This window comes from Colossoma macropomum, unplaced genomic scaffold (assembly GCF_904425465.1).
Source record: "Colossoma macropomum unplaced genomic scaffold, Colossoma_macropomum, whole genome shotgun sequence".
Lineage (NCBI taxonomy): Eukaryota > Metazoa > Chordata > Actinopteri > Characiformes > Serrasalmidae > Colossoma > Colossoma macropomum.
The window spans coordinates 184,708-198,604 of record NW_023496052.1 but is presented as its reverse complement, the minus strand read 5'-3'; the positions used below and the strand labels follow the sequence as shown (position 1 = coordinate 198,604).

At 38.6% G+C, this 13,897-nt stretch overlaps 1 protein-coding gene across 8 annotated transcripts in view; it reads right to left on the bottom strand.

Annotated features, from left to right (window-relative positions):
• LOC118804665 (NACHT, LRR and PYD domains-containing protein 3-like) overlaps positions 1 to 406 on the bottom strand; it is a 97,427-nt gene extending 97,021 nt beyond the window's left edge. For all 8 annotated transcript variants that reach the window (XM_036565240.1, XM_036565244.1, XM_036565237.1 and 5 more), the window contains exon 1: positions 145 to 406. The gene's annotated coding sequence lies outside the window, so the exon portion shown is untranslated. The remainder of the gene's footprint in view (positions 1 to 144) is intronic.
• Positions 407 to 13,897: the final 13,491 nt, after the last annotated feature.

Below are 13,897 nucleotides of genomic sequence, written 5' to 3'. Positions count from 1 at the left end.
AGTAATTTCAAAGGGGTGTTCATGAATGTCACAAATGCTCATATAGTTACTGTAGAGTATGTTTTGTGATCTCTACTCTGCTTCTTTATTTAGTTTCAGCAATTATATTGAAACACTGATTACAGCTGTGGATGTTTTTCTTACCTTATCTTCTTTTGTCTCAGCATGACTCACAGTTCTGTGTGGAACACATCGCTTCTGAAGGTTCTGTAGATTGTGATAAAAATGAGCAGTGGATTCTAAAATCAGTGAATACTGATTCAATCTGTCTGTTTCTGCACCGGAGAAGATTATAAAGAGTACGATGAGGGCAAACAACTGCGCGGCTTATCTTCACTCATTTACTTTCAGTTTTGTCTTCAACCACGCCTGAAATTCTAGATCCTTCTCTGCTTTAAAGTGGCTCCCCCCACCCCCAGACTGGAAATACCAGTCCAGCCTGTCCTCTAACGATCTTGAGCTCTATGCTGATTTGATCTTGTGCAGTGTACAGTTAACTATTTAAAAGCCTAAGAAACATCTGTACAAACGTTAACAAAGATCAGATTCTGAGCTTTTTGAGCTTTTTACAGTTTACAGTATGAGAGTGGCTCCACTCTACACTCATACAGTTGTGTGCAAGTTTGAGCACTCCTGGTCAAAATCCATGTTGTGTTGATTTTGTAACTGAGTCCTATCAGTGTACATTTGGTTCATGTTGGGGGTTTGAGGTTACTGTAAATGTTCATGTCTGAAAGTAGCTTTACATTTCAGTAACTGTTAGCACACGGTTAACATTAGCTCAGTGAAAACATATGGTTTGTGCATGTAAGTAAAACTCAACACCAAACACAAAGAGTTTTGCTGTGAACTACTACCTAATTTGCTTATCATTAACAGATTACTAGTTGAGGTAAATAAAAGTGAGAGGGTCTTTGGTTGGCAGTGTTGATGAGTTGAGCCAGTTTCAATTAGTGTCATTAGCTTGCTTGCCACCAATATGTCAGTGAACTTCTCATAAGTTGTAAAATGCTGGTGGTAGGAGAGCAGCAAGTGAGGCCTTGATCACCACAGTAAAACCCTGAGGATTGAGAGCCAAAGTGTACTTTGAATTCAAAAGCTATGGTATTAATGGCCAACATGTTATAGTGGTGAGCCCTCAGCTCCAACACTCACAGATGATTGAAATGATTGTACGCTTACAGAGCTTATCCTGTGCTGTGTTAACTGTCTTGTGTGCATTGTGTCTTTGGAGAGGAAGGGTTTTCCCAGTCATATAAAATGGGACAACATCAGACTAAAATACGAAGTAGATTGTGTTTTTTACAAGCAAAATGTCAGTGGAAATGTTATTTGTACCATGTTTTTCCTTGTACTGTGTTTGTAAAGTTTGTAGAAGGATTTGGATTTGGATCTGCTTCAATGTACCATTGTATGTCTCCTTCTAATTTATAGTCAGTTCATATGTCATGTTTCGTGGCACTGTACTATTAAAGCCAACTCGCCAAAAATAGCATTTTTTCTAAACACTGATAAGTAAACGAACATAAATGCTTCAGAAAAACAATAAACGAGAATGCATATGACTCATACAAACTGCACATCAATTTGTATGAGTCATATGCATTCTCATTTATTGTTGGTGTGATTTAGAATTAATTATTGTTTCTCAATGGGCAAATCATATTTCTGTTATTATTGATATTCACAATCTAAAACTTGAATTAACTTAAGTAGTAATGCTGATGGAGAGCAGGTGCTCTTTGCTGTGGTTCAGACACAGCTGCAGCTCTACGTTCCCACCTACTCTTTTTAAGGAGGTTTGTGTTCACGGGTAAGTACCTTATAAGCAGCACAACGACATTCAGAAGAACAATCGCTTTGGTGAGTAAAGCTCTTTGGTGCTACTGACATCACAGGTGAAAAATGTACAGTCACTGGTAACATGGTGGATGTAGTGTGTCCAAAAATGTGTGGACACTGAGCACCTGCATACTGAAAGTACATACTTCTTCAACAGTGGAGTAGTACGCATTGGTTCAATTTTAGTACATACTGCTTAGGTATGCCATTTCAGATGCAGTCGCTCAGTTAGACTGCCCTTGTCCTTAAGCCCTCTCAGGACTCTGTTGTGCTTGGTCAACTGCCAGAGCGGTTCCACCACCTGTCTTGCAGTCTGCAGACAAGCAGAGCAGAGGGAGGCCACAGCAGCTGACAGCATTCACACAGAAACCTTCCCGCATGGGAAGAGGTGTTACAACATAACAATCAGAAAATTGTGTTTTATTTTTTTAAATCATTGCCTTGCTCTGGTTACTGCTGATCCCTCTCTTCATTCACTCTCTAGCTCAACCACCGCTGCTCTTTCTCAGCCAACTTTGAATGGTGTGTTTAAACAGCAACCGACAAATCCTGCTCATCCTGCCTTTAAGGAGCATAATAACATGCAATTTTCTGTCTCTGTGACTGGCTGGTTCTCGCTGTTCAGTGGGGAGTGGAGTGCATTCAGCGTAGGCAGTGAAATTTGAGCACAACGATAAAAGACTGGCTCTTATTTCCTGAGCAGCTGTAAACACCGCTGTGGCTGTTCTTACAATGGCGTCGGTTCTGCTCCATCAATTTGAGCCAGAGTCCGATCCTGAAAGTCAGATCAGCGTCATCTCAACATGGCTACAAAACCGAACAAGTGGGCCTCCAGTAGTTGCGGTGCTTTTTCTGATGGCCTGCTAAGCTTGCAGGTAGGCAGGCAGTAAGGCCTGTGTTATGAGATACATCACCTTGTAACAGAGAAAAGGGCTGGAATTCCAACAAGGCGTTTCAGGCAGCTGAGGAACGTTTCAAGACTGTTAACATGCACAAAAAGCTACATAACACACTCCAGGAAAGGGAAAACTGCCTTTAACATTTTTGTGTGGAGCAGTCTGAGCATGCATGCATTAGGCCTGTGTTATGTCTGAATAAAAATAATGTTCTCCAAAAATAAAATGAATTACAACAGCAATTATCACCTTTATCCTAACTTCCATTCAAGGTGTCTTTAAAGTAGCCACACACTTTCTCACCTCAGCTAAACAAACTGACCAAAGTCCAGCGATCTGGAGATGAGACTATGATAAAGTGAATGAACCTGTCTGGCGAGGTGAAACATTAACTTCCCTGTTTCCCTTCAGCCTTGTGTTAATGTAACATGGAATCCCTTGTGAAAAAGCCATATAATTTAATATGATATTAGTCTATTTAAACTATAAACAAGATGTTCCAACTATTACCTTCTTACTATATACACAACTTTTTACCTAATAAATTTATATTTTAGTACACATAAAAAAATTATACTTCACTTGAGTAATAAATTATGTATTGTGCTTTTTTTATGATAAAACTATACTTTTGCAAAGTGTATCCTGGGGGCTTGTGTTACTACGCTTCAAAGAAACATGTTAATTTTATTTTGAGACAGTGCTTCAAGTTATGCTTACAATAAACTGCTTTTATGCTTAAACTATACTTTCAGAAAAAGAATTTTGGTTTTGAATATGAGCTTTAATGAAATACCCTTGAAAAAGACCATTTTTTTAAAAGGTGCATCATCAAATTATGCTTACAATGAACTGTGCTCATTTAAAGGTAAAACTGTTCTTTAACAAGGTATTTTTAAACAATATGTGTTAAATCTATACTTCAATGTATAATACCTGTATGATATTATTGGTGGTAAATGAGATGTCCTATGTAAAATAAATATGCAAGTACATTTCAAAACAGCTTAAAAACATTTAAACTGTGCAGTATGTCTGTAATACTACCTGTGTGCTCTTTACTCACATTATTAGTATATAGTTATGTAAACCCAGTATATATTTAATACATTTACAAATACTGTACAGTTAAAAATTTTTTCAGAATCATTTTTATGCATACTCATACTACAGTGCACTCCAATACATGGTTAGTATACCAACTTAGCAGACACTATAATACACTCTGTCTTAAATGCACATTAATGACTATTTTGATAACACAGCTGGATGAACTCCTGGGTCCTGGGTTGTGGAGAACCACCTGCCCTCCCAATTTAGTGTTTTCCCTACTCTCAACCCACTTGATCCAGCTCATCACAATAATAATCTCTATATTCTCTGAGGAATTTCAGTGCATTTGTGTTGGCTCAATAAGTGTCACTCACAATCAGCAGGTCCTACTGGAAATGTTTTAGCTTTACATCAAAATTAGTTGTGTGTGCAACACAATAAAAACACACTGGACTCAGAAAAAAGCACAAAATGTAGCATCATTATGATCATATATATATGTCTCTGTGTGCATCTATGTGTGTGCAAAGCATGTATTTCAGTACACCTTAGTGAAATATTAAAAGTACATACTTTAGTATTGAAGGAGCAAAAGAAGATTTCAGCAAAAATATACCAATTATATACTGGGACTATAACATATAACTTGATATACTAATTATGTGAGTACAGAGCACACAGATAGTAAAACAAACACAGCATAAATGTATTTTAAGAGTTCAGTTTGGCAGCACAGACTAGCCTACTGAAATTATAAAAATATGACACATGACTAACAACTAAGACAAAATACTGACTCTGAATTTTTTGTTTTCATTGCAAAAATGCTAATTTCTGCCAGTGTAGCACCTCTTTTTTATGGGGGAGGGAGTGTTACTTCCCTCTCTCTCTCTCTCTCTCCCTCTCTCTCTCTCTCTCCCTCTCTCTCTCTCTCTCTCTCTCTCTCTCTTTCTGTCTCTCTCTATATCTCTCTTTCTTTGTCTCTTGCTGATTTAAAACCCGCCCACCCATTTTAAGAGTTGTTTGTCCGAAAAGCTTGTTGTACATTTAAATGAGCAGTTCTCTAGTCTTGCTGATGCTGCTGTTGCTGCTGATGAGTTTGTCTTGACTCATAAAAGTGTATTTCCTTATTGGCTCACAATGAGAACCTAAAACTTGATCCGGCCTTGGAGAATAAGTACAACCGTAAAAGTACACCTCTGTGTTTTAGGGAAAAGTGTGAGTGTTTTTAATGTTATTAACCTGGGCATCTCATTGCAGATTGCCATGTACTTCAGAAGAAGTGTAGAATAAAAGTGTAACGTTAATACAGTCTGCTTCGTTAGCGAGCCGCCCCAGTGTTTTAACTGATGAATGTTTCCATGTAGGTTTTACACCATTTATTCTGCAGTGTTCTTAGTGTTCTTAGTTTGTCAGACAACACATTCTGTGGTTATGATGCACTAATTCAGGGAATCGATCTCAGTCCTGTCTCTGTTCCATTGTACTCTATATATTTGGAGTCTGATTTGGTTTCTGGTCAAGTTAAGGTTGGAGTTTGGTCTCATCTGCCTGTTGCTGGTGTGACATTACTGGGTAAATATTTAGCAGGTGGAAGGGTAACTCCCATCCCTGAAGTCATTAGTGAGCCTAGAGTAACTGCTGGACTTCTGGGTCAGAAGTTTTCCTCTGTTTTTCTGCATGTGTGGTGATGTGTGCTCAGGCACGTAAAGGTAGTGAGTTGAACTTAGATGGCACATTTATAGCTACTGAAACTGCCCTCCAGGGAATTCAAGTCAGAACTTGTATGTTGTGATATGCTGCTGTGTAAATGCACCCCTTCTCCTCCTGCTGATTCAGAGAGTAATGTTGTCTGTCGAATTGTTGTTCCTAAATTGTGTCGACAACAAGTTTTAAGCTTAGTTGATGATTATTGCCTAGCTGTACATCTTGGATTCACAAAAACCTATAAGCATATATTACAACATTTCTTTTGGCCTGGACTGAAAGCTGTTGTAGTAAAGGACTGTAAATCTTGTCATATGTGTCAGGTATTGGGAAAGCCCAACCAAACCATCCCTCTTGCACCTTTGCACCCAATTCCAGTGATGGAAGAGCCTTTTAAGAGAATTCTTTTAGATTGCGTGGATCCTTAATCACAAACAAAGTCAGGGAACTGATTTTTATTTACCATTGTGTGTGCTACTACTCGCTTTCCTAAAGCCATTCCTCTTCACACATTACGAGATAAAGCCATTATTAAAGATTTCATTAGGTTTTGCTCTATCTTTGGCCTTCTAAAACTATCCAAACTGACCAGGGGTCAAACTTTATGTCCAGGAAACAGCTTTCAGTTAAATATAAAGTTTCAAGTGTATAGCATCCCAAGAGTCAAGGAGCTTTAGAGCACTTACATCAGACTTTTAAATCATAATTATGCAAATATTGTGCTGAATCACAAAATGAGTGGGATGAAGGTGTGCCTTCAGTCCTATTTGCTATTTGTGAAACTGTTCAGTCTACTATGTTTTACTATGTTCAGCCCCGCCCAGCTCGTGTTTCGTCATTCTGTTGAAGGTACACTAAAGTTTATGAAAGAGAAATGGATGTCAGAGTCAAGAGTCGAATAAAAATGTTCTGCTTATGTCAGTCAGTTCAGGGAGCATCTGCATGCTGCTTGTACAGTGATAGTGACTGTCAATGATAACTACCTCTCAAAGTACTATGAAGCAGCGTTTCAAAAGGAAGATGATAGGAGAGTTTTTAGATCTTTTCAGCCTGGAGATGATGTACTGGTTCTGTTACCCCTTGTAGGTTCTTCTTTGCAAGCTAGGTTTTCTGGTCCTTATCGAGTTGAGTCTAAGCTTACTGATCCAGACTATGTGATTCATACTCCTGACCTTAGCCGTAAAACAAGAGTTTGTGGTATTAATATGCTTAAGCTTTATGTCTCCCAAGAAGCAAGTGCCTCAAATGAACGGAAGCTAGTCTCTTTTCTTTTGAGTTTTGTTCTAGCCTCCCTGTTGTGCATGTTTCTGTGCCATTCTCAAGCCATGATGATGATGATGATGATGGCTTGGATGCACATTTGACTCCTGCACTTTATGGACGCTTGTCAAATTCTAGTATTTCAGCTGACTTATCCTCCTTTTTATCTGGTCTTGCTGTCAGTGAGTGACAGGAGATGAGTGAGTTGAATTACTGAGTTTCGAAATCTTTTTTCAGGTGTTCCTAGGTGTACTCATGTTATCAAACATGACATCGATATAAAGGGTCATGCTCCAATTAAACAGCATGCATATCAAGTAAATCCAACAAAGCATACTATTATGAAGTCTGAAGTGCAGAATATTCTTGATGGTTTGGCAGTTCCTGGTTTTCCTGATGTGGTGGGCTTTGCTAGCTTAAGGTTACTTATTGGAGATTCAGCAGAAGAAGGGCTCAGATAATTTCATGGTTAAGGCACTTTCTTGTAGGTAACACCTCTCTTTTATGGGGGGTAGTGTTACGACCCTGGGATGTACGTTTTTGTTGCGTTTGTTTCTCTCTCTCTCTCTCTCTCTCTCTCTCTCTCTCTCTCTCTCTCTCTCTCACTCTCACTCTTGCTGATTAGAACCTGCCCACCCATGCGGGTGATTGGCTGAAGTCCTTTGACCATATATGTGTCTGATTGGCTGGCTGTGAGTGCATGGGGCATTTCTTTCACGGCTGGTTCTGATTTCCTCTAGGTTTACCTCCATGGCAGCCTGGGGTGAATGTTGTAGTTTAGAACCACAGCTGACATACATATTTGTTTTATGGCTGGTGTATTTTCTCTTTCTAAACGTATTAGTTCAGCTCTAACTGTGTCTTCTGCCCAGTTTACTTCTACTGTTAAACTGTAAGCTCATGAACCATCTCTGTAACTTTCACTGTCCTATACTGACCAGGGTGTAGGAGTGGATGGTTTGACCCAATGTTTTTTCCTGTTTTTGGCCTAATCAGAGAGTTAGGGAAGACTCCAAACCACTTAGTCAAGTTTTTTGTTTTGTTTTCTTAGTAATGTTTAGACACTTTGATTATATCTGATGATATTTTGCCAGTCTTACCTTTTCTTCTTTTGTCTCAGCATCACTTCCGGTTCTGCGTGGAACACATTACGTCTGAAGGTTCTTTACATGTTGATAAAATGAGCTGCAGATGCTTAAATCAGTCCAGAACAGTGTTTGTCTGTAGGTTCCTGTAACAGATAAGATTGTAATGGATGCAGAATGACGGTGGATATCTGTGCAGTTCTTCACTCATTTGACTTTAGTTTTTCCCTCAAGCCTCATATTGCAGATATTTCCTGTTCAATGCTCACTTAATGCCCCTGTTTCTGAGCTGACAGCATCATCTCAGGCCTAAGAAATTCCCCACAGATTCCTGTCTGTCCTGTAATGATCCCAAACTCTGTACTGGTGTGTTCCTGTTCAATGTCCCACTGAGGAGTTGAAGGTTAATTATTTAAAAGATTGAAGAAGATCTTTTACTTTAAAGTGTTAACAGAGGTCAGATTCCAGTCTTCAGTGTCTCCACACTACACTTATACAGTCATATGTAAAGGTTTGTGTGCTGCTGGTCAAATTCCATGTATTTTATTGATTTTCTAAGTGTAAATTCTTATACTATTAATATTAATGCATACTAATAAATAGTAATATTAAGCATAATAATACTCATACCATAAAAAATCCTCTACTGAGAACATACTTCTGCACATTTTAATACACAATTATTGTTCATTTACTGACTTTCGTATATCGGAGGAAACAATAAGACATACTGTTTGGCCTCTGCAAACGTTATGGCACATTTAATTTTTTATTTGCAAGTCTGGACCATTTTTGGCATTTTGTGGTAGTATGAGGGAAGTCTGATTGAGGGAGGGGGGAACTCTGAGAATTTGGGCTGGAGTTCTGGGTGGTTTCTGCCTGTAGCTAGAAGGTCTAACCCCCCCACCCCCTCCTTATAACAGTGGTAGGACTGATGTAGGACTGAGGAACAGAGAGGAGATGGGGTGGCAGTGGGGAGTGCTGAAACTTTGTATGGGAAAGGAAGGTAAGGAATGAATTTATAGACTGTAAGACTAGAAGAAGGAGGGCTTTCAGGCATGTTCCACCCCACAAACTTCAGTTATTACATAACTGTATTTAAAATTTGGAGGAAAATGTCATATTGAAGTGTTCTCTCTGTAGAGGATGTTTTTACCCATTTTCACTTAGAAAATCAACAAAGCATGATTTGATTTCACACTTTTTCATGCAGTTGTATCACACTGAAATAAGTCATATGTACATCATTTCCACATGAATAAAATATTGTAGCCTATTAGTGAAAAAGGAGAAATGGAGGAGGCCATGATTTCAGCTACAAGAAGTGCTCTTTATTTACCCCAGCAGAAAAGGCGCATACAGAGCCAGAGGTGACCATTCAGAGCAAGTGGCAGCCGCCACATAGCCGACATAGCACTTCTCTCAGCCGCCCTCTGCTTTCCCTGATTTCTGCCATGCTGTTGGGCGAGGGTGCCACTCATGCTCACTGGGCTGCCACTAGTGTCTGACCTGAGCTGGACATTGGTCACCATCCAGTAACTTGATGTGCCTCTCTAGGTGTGTGTGAGCATGACAGGTCATAGCAGTGATATTGATGAGCCCATATCGACAAGATCAATGAGATGGTTTCGTGCATATTTATAAACGCTGAACAATTTTTTTTTTGTCTTAATTTGTCTGAATTCATATACACACAGAGATGTGATTTGTGGAAATGTCACTCTTTCTAGTTGGGAAATTATTGTTCATTACCTTCCTTCAGTGATTTTTGGCTTTGGACACTTTGCATCAATGCTGATTAGCTAAGCACTTCATATCCACTCTTTAGGTTTTTACTTGAGTTGTTCATCATTGGCTGAAGTTCAGTCATCAGTGGCATCTGACTCAAACAGGCTGCTCTCCTCATTCAAGTGACCTTCAACAATTATTACTGAACCAAATTTAATTTGTGAATCACAGTGAAATATCCACCAAATTTCTATGCACTGAAAGTCTATTTAGCACTTTTTTGCAGCTTGCAGATGTAAAGATGCACTTCTACATGCATTCTCACTTATTTATTTATTTAATTAGGAAAATGTGACAAATCTAAGACTATTTCTGTATAAACCCCACCCCCTCTCTACCCAGTGAAGTAACACTGTAGTGGGCTCTATTATATCTTTATCTTTCTTTTCCTTATCTCTATTCCTACCCCATTGTTCCTTTGTCCTTTCTTTATGCTTTCCACAGTAGGATACACATGCCTCACAAAAACAGTGAACCTGACATTGTGTAACACAGAGTGGCCCAGTTCATATTGTATGTCATTAATCACTCAGATCTACACTTTTGCCAAATTTGGAGGAGGTGCCACTGTCCCTTTTTCAGCTTTAATTCAGTAGTATGTGTGGCGTCCAATGGGCATCACCAAACAGTGACCAAAGTAACACCAGCAGTCTCTGATTTTTAATGTAATCTTTTTAGTGTAATCTTGTCCATAAAAATAGCTCTAAAGTGCTGTTATATTCAGCCTTGTGTCACGAATGTCACGGGTGAAGCGGAGGAAACGGACTCGATCTCCCAGAATCCTCTGGGAGATCACATGACTGTGACGCTTCCTACAAACCACAGTACACACACGGACTCCATCCCCCAGAATACACAGGGAGATCAGCTGACTGCTGATCTCCCCACACGCTCCTATCAGCATTCTCGATCGCCTGAATACTGATGTGTTTCACCTGTGTATTGATCATGTGACTTCTTTAGTTAGCTTTAAAGACCGGTCTTTAGCCAGTGTTCTTTGCGAGGTATTGTTTCTTTGGTAAACTACTGAGCGTTATATCTATGATCAGGATTTTGTGTATGACCTGTAGCACCCGTTGTTTTCGACTCTGTTTTTGGATTTGCCCTTTTGGATTGTTTGCCCCGGATATTTGTTCTCTGTGTGTTGACCTTTTTGCCTGTTTTTTGACAATGATCTTGGACTCTGACTTCAACATTAAAGCTTACTTCTCGTTCTTAATCCGCAAGCGTCTGAATTCTGTGAAACCGTTACACCTTGCTTGTCAGATTTACTAACTAGTTAGCTGCAGACAGCTAGACAAATTTGGTTGCTAGCAGTGAATCAGTTCCAATAAATAGAATTATACCATAATAAGAAGCGCGACTGCAAAAAACACAAAATAAACACTCTGATATACAAGATATGAAAATGATGATCTTAGATATTAACATTTTTCCTCCCACATGCACTCCTCATGTCAGATTGTTTACAAATACTTTATCATTAACAATACATATTAGAATAAATCAAATCTGACCAAATTGAATACATTTAAAATGAAATAGATTTTATTTCTCAGTAAACTTTCACTACAGTTTATTAAAAGGCAAAAAAGCTTCAAACATAACTGACATCTTTACATAATACACACATTTATATAAAAGGTTACCAAAACTTTCCAAGTCCAGTGCAAGAAAGTTCAATATTGTCAATATATGTTATGATCTAAAAAGGACATTTTATTTCACTTTTTTGAGTGGAGCAGGTTGAAGATTCATGTGTTATGTCTGACCAAATACCATGATCACCAAAACAATCATGAAGTACAACATCATTTATCATCTACATCTTCATACAAACTGCCATTCAAGATGTACTTAAAGTAGCCACACACTTTCTCACCTCATCTAAACAAACTGACCAAAGTCCAGCACTCCAGAGCTGAGAGTTTACAGGAAAATGAATAAACCTGTCTGTCAAACTGAGACTTTAATAAAAAATGCTTCACTTTCTAAATGACCTCTTTCCCTTCAGCCTGGCTTTAATATGACACGGTATGTGTCACTTTTTTAGGCTTCAGAATGAAAATCTGAGTAAAATAATCCAGTTCTAATCCAGACTACCGTTCACTTCCCCTTTTCTCTTTCTCTTAAAAATGCACCTCCATAGCATGGAGAAATTAATGTTTCTGTATGTAGATCTCTGCTATGACACTTCATACAAGGGTTATGAACAAGCATAATACAATTTAGACCCTAATATGGTGCAGTTCCAGTGAAAGGCTGACACTGCACTATATGGACATCACTGCCACCTACTGTGCATCAGTGGATCTTGCCAGCAAGAAGATAAGTTAAACACTGACGTGGTGGTGGTGTGTTAGTGTGTGTTGTGCTGGTGCGAGTGGATCAGACGCAGCAGTGCTGCTGGAGTTTTAAACACTGTGTCCACTCACTGTCCACTCTATTAGACACTCCTACCTGGTCGGTCCACCTTGTAGATGTAAAGTCAGAGACGATCACTCATCTGCTGCTGCACAGTTTGTGTTGGTCATCCTCTAGTCGTTCATCAGTGGTCACAGGACGTTAGGGTTAGGGTTAGGTGTAGAAACAAGGAGGTGCTCATAATGTTATGCCTGATCGGTGTATTTAACAAAGAAGTGTATTTGGTTGCGGTAAGTGATGTCATGGCAGGTGGTTGTGCTTTAACAGTCTGTTGATTCAGATAGAGCGGTACAGTGATGAGCCACACTATCATCCACACACATGAAGAGCAGGTCAGTCAGTGCTAGTTTGGCCATTAGGGTGGATGCTGGATACTTCTTCTTTGTCCTGAAGAGGAACACGCAGATGGCCATGGCTTTGGTGGTCAACCTCACAACACAGAAAGACTGTGGTGAGATTGTGCTTGAGAGCCTCTTCATTTTCCTACAATACATGGAACAAATAACAGATCCAGGACTCCTGTTTGTCTGAGGCAGCACAGAGAAAAATTAGGTTTTATATAGAACAAAATGAGCATCAATAATAAACAGGATAAAAAGAAAAAGGAAATTACATAAAGATACATATATACTCTAAAAATTGATATAATAATATTTACTTAAAAATAAAGGTAACAATTTGCTTGCATTCTTTTAAAGTTGTATCAACTAGAATTAACTAGACTAACTTCACTAGATCACCTACTATTAATACTTACTATTACATACATAAAATTACATAGTATCAATATGAAAATCTTTAACATTAGAAAGCTAAAATAATTTAAACCTGTATAATATCAATATATCAACTTTATTGTTTTCTTCTAACACAAATAAATTAATTTCCACTAATTTGATTTTAGTGAATATTATAAAAATCAAGTAGGACCTACCTAATAAATTAATTTGAAATAACTTTAATTTGTTTGTGTTGCATTTAAAAATGTCCATGCAAATTGTTACCTTAAGATTTTTATTAATCACATCTCAGTTTAGTTGTATGTACAGCAATTTTTTGCAGAAAAAATAAATCCACCTGCATAGTACAAAATAAACTCAGCAACTTTCTCTCTGAACATTGCTGGTTTTAATTATGAATTTTGACAAATTCACTATAAAATCCTGACATTTCACAGTACTTCTGTACTTTTCACATCATTTAGGAAAAAGTTTGTGCTACTTTTGGACTAGCTTTCAGTCCATCCAGGTCACGGAGCAACTCTGAAGGAAAAACTTTACAGGTATGCCTCAGTTGTCTTGGGTATCTCAGACTGAGGGCATATATCAGAGGCACAAAGGCACTGGCACCTTTGTTGACTGTGATCTTCATCACTTCCCCTGTAAGACCTCCTCTTTTGTGCTTCGGCATCGTAATAGAGAAAATTTCAGGCCCAAGATTTCAGTTTCAATATCTTTGTATTTGTCATGCATTTTAAGGAAAGGTAAACACAACAAATAAAGCGTAACATACAATCGGAAAGTCATTGCGATTTAGGTTTTTTCACCAAATTCTGAAAAGATCCTCTTCTTTTTCTTTGAGATATACCAACCATGCAGTGAATGGCAATTTGACTGCATTTTTTCAGTCGTGGTGTCCCTAAAAACACAACATACAAACAAAAACAGAAACAATTGAATAAATACACAAGTGCCCCACACCAGCCGTGCCACGTACCACACTCAGCACCATCTTAAACTGGGCAGCACTAGCAACAGTCACACACACTTCCTGGGCACTGGTTCCTCCCACACACAGTACAGCAGCTCATCATGTGTCTGAAGGCTGTCCAAGCTGGCACAC